Here is a 9,719-nt window from a genome sequence, read left to right as displayed (position 1 = left end):
GTAGAGAACGTTTGTTAGTGTTTGGGTCGCTGAGTTGTCACGTGTATGAAGTGTTTTGCTCGTTTTAGTGCATTTTTGGATGTGAGAGTTACTGCTGTGTGGAGCTGTGTGTCGTGCGGAGGACGGTGAAGCATTTGGAAAAAGTGAACACAGTATTGGGATTACAAAAAAAAGAATATGTCTACTGAAAATTGCTTTAAATCTTTTTTTTTCAAACGCGAGGGTTAAAAAACACAGCAAAGTGCCGTTTGAGGAGTAAACAGCAAAAACCCAGCAGATCCACTCTCTGCAGGTAAGCCTGCGTGTGTGTGTGTCTGTGTGCGTGTGTGTGGCCAATTATGCTCCCATCCAGAATAATTAACTCTGAATGCAGTCATAGAACGATAACCTTTGATTCATCATCATCAGCAGCAATGTAAGGAAACTGTAGCTCAGAGCCACAGCAGCAGCACCACCCACCTCGTGCATGTGCATGTGTGTGTGTGTGTGTGTGTGTGAGCCATATTAAAGAAGGTGTATTTGTTTTTTCTTCTTCTTTCTGGCTGTCATATGTTTCCTTGACCTGAAAGTTCTGTTTGCTCAGGATGAAACTATAATTTACGGTCTGGCCTTGGTTGCCAAACACAGTTTAGCCTCCATAATTCTCACCAAATGTGTTTTAAATTTAGGCTGAGGATGGTCGTCTGGTAGATTTTGTAAAATAAAAAGAGGTTTATTTAACGCTGATGCATCAACGTTTTGCTCTGCGTCTTAAAAAAACGCAACTACAACAACAAAAAGGCATTCATCTGTACTTTATCTCAACATTACTCTGAAACTGAAAGTGTGCTGCACATGCATACATCCCTTCAACCTATGGATAGGGCCTCTAGTGGCCTCTAGTGGTTTGTATAAGATGTTACATTTTATTCAGAATCTGTAAGGGACAAACATGAAATATCTCTTCTGTCCTTTAAAAATGTAGTTAAATACAAACTTGTTGATGAAAATCCTTTCAGATATTGTTGTTGTTATTATTGTGCGACCTATATGCATCATATAACTGAGGCATTCCCAAGTCCTCTTCTTAAAATGATGCGGATAAAAAGAAAAACCTTCTGTTCCTGACTTCGCCGCCCCTTTGGCCTACGCTGTCTGACTTTTCCAATACTTTTCCAAGATATCAGGAATGTGGTTCGTCTCAGTTTATGCTTCGATGCCAATTTCCCCCCCCCATGTCTACACAAAATAGACCGAATCAATCAATCGGCATGTTGCAAGAATTACAAAACCACATGTCAAGAATAGAGAGGGGGACGATTCCATTATTCCTAAAAATGAGCCACATTCCATTTTTGGGGTGAGAGGTCAGGCTGACGAGCATTATGAAAGCTTTGTGATTTAAGCCTCCAACAAGTTGTGCTGCTGCAGTGGATATGTCATGGCAGCACTAATCTGCTCAGCTTTGCTTCATCCCAGCAGTATAAAACACCCTACGGAGCTCAAGTCGTATAATTTCCCCTTTTCCCAAAATCCCTCAGTGCGACTGTGAACCTGAGTTTAATGGTTATTCTCATTAGCCCGTTCAACTGCTGGGAGCCTGAAAAAATAAAATAGCTGTTTTTCTGTTGATCTGTTTACGCTCGCCTCAGGAACTTTACCGCCTCAGGAGCCAAGACTCCAGAGCAGAGAAAAAAAAACCTTCTCTCTCTCTTTCTCAAAGCCAAAGTGGACTTATTATGTTACTGATGGCAGAATTCCCAGTGTGGAATTAGGACTTTGAGCTCCGATAACGTTCCTGAATCCCAGCACGGTGCTGCTTTTACTGGTGCTGGTCACACACTGCTTTCGCTCTCGCCTTGAGCCAAACCAGCCAAGGAATTAGTCATTAATAGGGGGACAACTTCAGTCTGCTACTGTTTCCCATACTGATGGAAAAGAATGTACTGGTTATACCGGACCGGGCTGAGCTCAACCCCATACCATGTCTTTGTTATCCTGCAGGGTCCACAAATGTAGAGATGTGTGTGTCCTTGTACAGCTAACTACAAGTAGCAAATAACTTCAATAGCTTGAAAGTAGCTCCGCTATTTTCAAAACAATGTATATTTTGCTGGTCACTTACTTTTTGTTTTTACACTAGTAGCCGTGTAGCTTAGCAAAAGCTACTCAGCTACTTTTCATGCATGGTGAGGATGACAAGAATGACGAGCTGCTAAGTGCTGATGAAGTCCATTCAATACACACACACACACACACACACACACACACACACACACACACACACACATTCACACTAAATATTGAATAGAACAGAGCTCGAATGCGTTGCTCCCGGCAACGCTACGCCCTTGAACATATCCCAACATGCATTACTCTTCTTGGTCAATTTACTAAGCATATTAGGAATTGTTGTCTTTTCAAACTACAAAGCTACAATTCCCTTGATATTCAACATATGTAGCCTGTTTGCCATAAATCCCAGCATTTGTAACAAACTTGGTCAACCGGTCTTTTTTTGTGACCTTACTCATTTGCAGATACAGAAATCAGTTGTCAATAAATTGTAATCTGCTTATTTACTTAAAACAGAACAACAGAACAAATATTCAATACTGCCCCTTGAAGTAGCTTCAGTGTAGTTAGCCACTGTTTCTTGGGATCTTGTATTGTAGCTAACTACTTTTATAAATTCAATAGCTTGGCCTTTATCTTAACTACTTTGAATCATGAGTAGCTTGTAGCTTGAAAAGGGGGAGGGGTTTAAGTTTTAAAAATTTCCAAACAAAAGTGAACAAGTATTATAATTCAGATCCAGATCCCCAGCTCTGTGTATTCTCCAGCTCGGCCTGTTCCTCCCACACCTGATTAGTAAAAGCAGGTGTGTTTAGCCGATGAGGAGCTACGAGGCGCCGGCCGGCTCCTGATCAGCTGGGAACTCCTGCTGCAGAGCACACAGAGCCGGGGAACATGGGAAATAAGCAAAAAGGGCCAAAACACACTAAGTAAGAGTTCTGCAAGTGTGAAGAAGCTCTGCTGTAATGATCCCTGGCAATGATCAATCACATCGGTTTGAAGGGTTATAACATAAATATCTATCTATACTTTAACATCCCCTTTTAGAATCTGGAATTTTGTTCTATTTAGAATTAGTTTTGTTATATTACTCAAATAAAGAACCACATTTATCCCATAATAAACAATAGGCCTCCCTAGTCTTTCTCTTCTGCTCAGCATATCATTACAGTGAGATCGTTCGGGCTTGTTCGCCCTTGGCAGAGGTATGAGTAAAAGCACACGTGGTTTTAAAGCTGTTTCCCAACATCGGGGAAGCCGTTAGCTCCTCACACACGCTCTCAGAGGCTCTGGTTCCCGGTCATTAGCGACGGAGCCCGCGTGTCGTTGTGTCGCCACAGTAAAACAAAAGAGTGCAAATCTTCCAATCTCCTTAATGTTCACTAATCTAATGAATGTGGCAGGGATATTAAGCAGATTGCTGAGCATTACATTTTTACCATTAGAGAGGCAGCCACCAGCTATTTCAGCACTTCTGGGCTCTTTATCTTGCGTCTTCCCCCCTCCTCCTCCCCCCAAAAATTGATTTTAGCATTATTCCTCCAGTTTGATCCTATCGGCCTGCTGCGTCTTGGGCAGATTATGATTTGGCGTGATGAAGAGAAGTAATCAAATCATGCTGCTGGTGCTAAGTGTGGTTACTGCTGAGTGTGGGAGAAAGCATGTGGGAGTATGTGTGACTGTATGTGTGTGCGTCTGTGTGTGTGTGTGTTTGGGAGACACGGAGAGAAAATGGCACGATAACAAGCCAAGTTAATAAAGAAAAACAATTAGGACATAAAAGATTGATACGGCCCTCAGATTTTAATGCTCTTGTCTATCTTAATGAAATCCCTTAGACTATATCTGCCTCACACACACACACACGCACACACTCGCACACACATATTGACACACATTCATTATAGTGGTCTCATTGCTTCCCTCAGGCTGTCCTGACAGGTGTGGCTCCCACACACAGACACACATAGATAAAAATGCACATTCACACTCACACACACACACACTCACACACGCATTAAAGCCTACAGGGCATTTTCCCTATCCTGGGATTGCACAATGGGCACTTTGTACACCATCCCACCTCCCCACCCCGGCCCTTACCATCAACCCCCCACCGGCTTCCAGCACATCTCTCTTTAAATGGGAGATTATGCAAATGAGCTCACACCACTACAGCACCCCTCATATAAGTGATGTGCATTCAGCGCAGTCTATAGTCTGTCAATGGGAGCATGTATGGGAGTCAGGGCGGGAATGTTTCTGCCCACAGACGGATGTGGCCTGCAGATCCCAGGTGTAGCCACACTGGAATATTCTCCCCGCCGTGGATTCGTGGCTCCTTCAATCAGCCTTTGTAAATGTTCATAATTGAAACGTGTATTGAAAATTAATTCTTACACCAGTATAATGTTGCCGTGGCCCGCAGGCAAATTTATAAACTCGCTGCTGTGAAAATAAAAGACATTCATCTGATGTGCAGCAGCTGCAGATGGACTGATGGAAGACCAGTTAGAATGATGCTTGGAACAATTTAATTAAAGCAAGTGCGGCCAAAACATGTGCCACATGGAATCAAAAGTGCTATTCATTCACGTCTCTGTCTGTAACCTCTCGGAGTGATCCTGCCTGCTGGCAAAAGTGGGAGAATAAAAATAATTATGAATATTCTGTGCCGGGGAAATTTGAGAGACAGAATCGTGGCAGAGCTGCAGGTTTTGTAGCGAGACAAAGCAAAGTTAGGAGTGTGTTAGGAGAGCAGAAGTTCAGTCTCAGTGTGCACAGTAGAGACGAAGAGATGCCACGTCACGTAAACAGATGCACGCAAACGATGGAGAGAGCGAGTGGATAATAAATGACATGAATGCGTCCTAAGTAAATACAAGAGGGACACTGATTAGGAGGCAAACCTCTGCCAAGGCCAAATTAGCCTCGACAAAGTGGGTCTCGCTCTAATAACATACTGGCCTAAAGAGACGGGAACAACCACTGAACACTCATCATATCTCTGCCACACACTTTGCTGTTTGTTGCAGTTATAGCGCAGCAATTCCATTAATGCAAATACGCACACACACACACACACACACACACATACACACACACACACACACACACATACACACACACACACACACACACACACACACACACGTATTAGTCACAGTCAAACTCGATTAATGGTTCTGATTTATATAATAATTTTTTTATCTCTAACAAATTGAGCAAAAATATTGAAATGGAATCAAAGCGTTATTATCTCACAACGTTACGCAATCACCGTCAAATTCTTGGATCCCACCCTGGATCTGGATCCAAACCTAAACGGTTCCTCCCTTCCCTTCATCTGTACCAGGTCACGTTTTTGAGTCATACTGCTGAAAACAAAAAAGAGAACAAAGCAGTAAAAAAGTATTCAAGCATCAAAGGCAAAGGTGAGAAGTGGGGGAAACTTTTTCCAATTTCAACCCCATGTCTTACTTATTTCTCTAATTTTGACATTTAATTCCTAATCCCCTGTTACAGTACCAGAAGAAATGAGCACAACAATACAACTAAAAATAACACAACTCAATACTTTCCAATTTTTATTTTGCTAAACAAACCCTCTGAGCTTCTCTGTGCCACCTAACGTTTTGTCTTCTACAACAATGATGACACTTCCTCGCATAGTGTGCAGATTAAACGAAACAAAGACCACGCTAGAGACGCTCAAACACACACACACACACACACACACACACACACGCACACACACACACGTGGCCCAGGCTTGTTACATGCAGCAGTTGGGTTCAGGGTCAGGCCGGGACACAGGTTACCACAGGGTTAAAGCCTCGTGCACATGAGAAAAACAGCAGAAACAGATTTAAGAGAGAGGTGGGTGCCAAGAGTGCCATCTGTTTTAGTTGCTTCCTCTCTCCTCTCTCCCATCCCTCCCCCTGTTTTCTCCATCTCTCTCTCTCTCCCTCTCTCTCTCTCTCTCTACATGTTCCCCCCTTTTTCCCATCTCCCACCGACGCCGCATACATATTTTGTCGGCGACTAAATATTACCGTCCGTTTGTTTTCCTCACACCGCCCGAGCGCTGATAATAAACCAAGATGGTATAGATACATGGGATGGATGTGTGTGTGTGTGTCTGTGTGTGTGTGTGTCTGTGTGTGTGTGTGAGTGTTGGGGGAGGGAGGGAAGGGGGGGTAAGTCCAAATCTGGCATCCGTCTCAAGTGTAATGACACCTCCATCTCTGTGGAAAACCATCCCCTTTTGTCTTCACTTGCATGGGAGTTTTTTTTCTCCTTCTTCTTCTTCTTTACTGTTTTGTTCCCAGTAAAGCCATGGAACATTTGCCAACATTTTTAAGAGCTGCGAAAAGCGGGATATTTTTTTTTCCTTCCTCTGTTTTTTTTTTTTTAAGTCTTCCACCTCGCAGGTGTTTCTTTTTAAGGCGTGCTCGACAATGCCAAGCTCGTCTTGGCTCGTCTTGAATGCCGCGGGCCTCGAGGGGGGAAAGAGAGAGAGAGAGGGAGAGAGAGAGGGAGAGAGAGAGAGGGGGGTTGGTGAAGTCTTATTGATTAGCGTTCGTCTCTTTGCCCTTCCTTATCCGTTGTCAGCTCTCGCTCGCTCGCCCACATCGTCGCTGTTAAAGCGTGGAGAGACTGACGCGGCTCTGAGGTCAGTCAGGTCACGAGTGAGAGGGAGTGACGACCTGAACCATAACTGTAAACGCTCGACTCTCGCCAGACAGAAGCCGGTGTAAAGGGACGGAGGACAAAGACAGAGACTGCTTAACGTCTTCTAACATGTTTGCGTGTCTCTTTGTGCGTGTTTTTCACGTGTGGCAGATTCTCCCTAACACCGCGTCGCTTCAGGCCGGCGTCTCATTCACTGACAGACCTTTAGGCCAAACACCGGCTTCATACATGCTGTCAAACCTGATTTATGATCTTATGTGTTGATTGAGCAGAATATGAAAAGGAATAATCAATCTTATCTCACTCTGCTGTGCTGCTGGTTGTTTGATTAGTATTCGGTGGGTAATTGACACAATTGCAGCCAAAGCTCGGCTCATTAATGTCACGACAGATAGTTGCTCTTTAGAGCCATCATGTGGTGAACAAACGCAACTGCAGCCATTTGTGACGCAGACTGAGAGACACATTTACTTCTTATATAAAGTGTCTAACATAAAAAATACTTTGAGATTAAAACGTTTTGTCCTCTGGTGAAACACTGATTTAGGCAGATGAGTGTTTACATGACAGACAGAGGAAGAGAGATAAACAGGTGGAGCGATGATGAGTGTGTGCTGGATGGAAGGAACCATGGGACAGGAGGGGGTGAGGGGCGGGGGGGAAGAAAAGAAGGAGCGCAGAAAGAAGAACCATCTGTTTTTTTAGGGACGAGGAAGATAAAAATGCGAAAAGCGCTGGGAGTGTTGGGGTGGACTCAGAGGGCGAGAGGCCTCCAAGAACAGAGGTACGGAGAGGTAAGAGAGGGGAGGGGGGGGCATGAGAGGGGGCGGACAGATGGAAGACAGGGAGATAAGACGAGGGGGGGGGGGGGGTTGAGTCTGGCAGTGGTGTGAGCGCACTGGGCACGCTCACATCAGGAGGGGACATGACTCGACATGCCGGCTCAGCCCAGCTGGGTCAATGCTCTGCACTGCCATGTTGTTTTGGCTTGGCAGCGGCTTCTCTCGCCCATACACACACACACACACACACACAAACGCAGAAACACACACCGACAGACAAATCTCGTTTCCCCCCCCCGAAACCCTTTCCCTCATTCTCTCTCCTTCTGCCTCATATCTAGACACACACTCACTCACAGGCAAACACACACACACGCTCTCACACCCAAAATGCCAGGGTTTTGGCGAGCGGCGGGCGGGCAGGCGAGGGCCCTGGACTAATGGAAACGCCAAACTCGTTACTCTAACGCTGGGTGACAAGGGCACCTTGGGCTGCAGATGTTCCTGCCGATGACAGATGGAGCGTGGCACTGCCAGGGGACAGCAGGCCGGGCAGGCGCCAGCTCTGTGCCACCTGCACCCCTCCTCTGTACCCCTACACACACACACACGCATACACACACACACACACTCTCACTTGGCCTATCTCGCTTGAACACTGGCTTGCTACCCCCCTTTCTACCCACTTCCTATGATTATGTCTGTCTCTCTCTCTCTCCCTCTCTCTCTCTCAATCAGCCTTCCTCCCGCTCTCTCTATCTCTCTCTCTCTCTCACACACACACACACTGGCATACTACTCTTTCCCCCTGCCCACTGCCGTGATGGTTGTTTGTCCACAGACGTCCATGTCGCTGGCAGGACGCGTCACCTCCTCCTCGAGTCTGCATTGGTATGGATCCTAATAAGAGAGAGAGGACGGAGACGTGAGCTCCATGAGCGTAAATCAAGTCGAGGACATCAACAAAACAAACAAATGCGGAATTGTCCTCTGCGGCGCTTTGACCGAACCAACGAGCCAACGTTTGCCCCACATGCTGCCTGTGATATCTGTGACAGGGAACGCAATCCGTTGCAATGTCCCACTTTTGAGCAGGAAGTGGATTCCAGCTCAGTAATGCATGATGGAGGCGGTGTAATGACGCCATTTATCTTCATGGAAGTGGTGACAGGCTCCTGGAGGTGCTTCCCCAACGTCCACCAGGAGGATTCGCTCGAAGCCGTTCGACGGCCAGATTAGCGAAGTCTGCTCGGCTGTAGATTTGCTTTTGAGTCGCCCCCCCCCCCCCCCCCCCCCCCCCGTAAATAAATCGAACACGAGCGATGATCCTTTTTTTGGGTTTTGTTGCCATGTGAGGTAGCAGCGGTTCGCCTAGAAACAGTTTACGTTTTGCCTTCCAAAGCTTTACAACATAGAGCTTGGAGACGTGTTGCAGATAAAGCAGAGAGACAGAAGTGGTTGGACGCACGATGAAAACGGAGAGACGATTTGGATCAAAGTCTTTTTTTCCCTCTCTCTCTCCCTCTCTCTCTCTCTTTATTTCTCTCTCTCTCTCATAGAAAACCAGATGAGGTTCTGGAAAAGTGCGTGTGCTGCAACGCCAGCTACAAATCCGAGCACATCGTCTGTCAGTCTGGGATTCCAAATGTTGAAAGAACACCAAGACACCAGAGCTTCATATGCTCGTCGTTTCATACATTTTGATGGATCTGGCGGCGTCGGGCAGCCAGCGCTCCCCCCTCCAGGTTGGCCCGTCTTGCTCTTTCCCCACTGTTGGAATGTGCGGATGGTGATATTAAAATACGCTGTGATTAATGTGCGCTTCTGACATTGAAATCTTCCCGTGAAAGTGAAGGCACCGCTTGCATTCTGATAATCAATGTTTCATGGGAGCCGAGTGAAACCGACCAAACTAGTTCCACTGTTGCATTGTGGTTGCAGCTTTTGCAGACAATTTTTTTGCCTCACTACCTTTTCACGTCTCTTGCATCAGACCCCTCCGTCCCCTCCGCCCCTCCCTCTCCCCACTTCATCCAAATACCATGTGTGTGTCCTGTCATTTCAACTCCCTGCACGCTGGAGAAGGGCCCCTAACAAAACAAAACAATTATCTCTCCCCTTGTTAGGAACTGGCTGCCTTTCTTATCATCCCCCCTGCCCCCCCCTAACTCTGTATCCTCCCTCCCT

Source organism: Genypterus blacodes, unplaced genomic scaffold (genome assembly GCF_046128005.1).
Source record: "Genypterus blacodes isolate CSIRO-AG114 ecotype Tasmania unplaced genomic scaffold, CSIRO-AGI_Gbla_v1 ptg000216l_1, whole genome shotgun sequence".
In the NCBI taxonomy this organism is placed as follows: Eukaryota; Metazoa; Chordata; class Actinopteri; order Ophidiiformes; family Ophidiidae; genus Genypterus; species Genypterus blacodes.
This window is presented reverse-complemented; position numbering follows the sequence as displayed.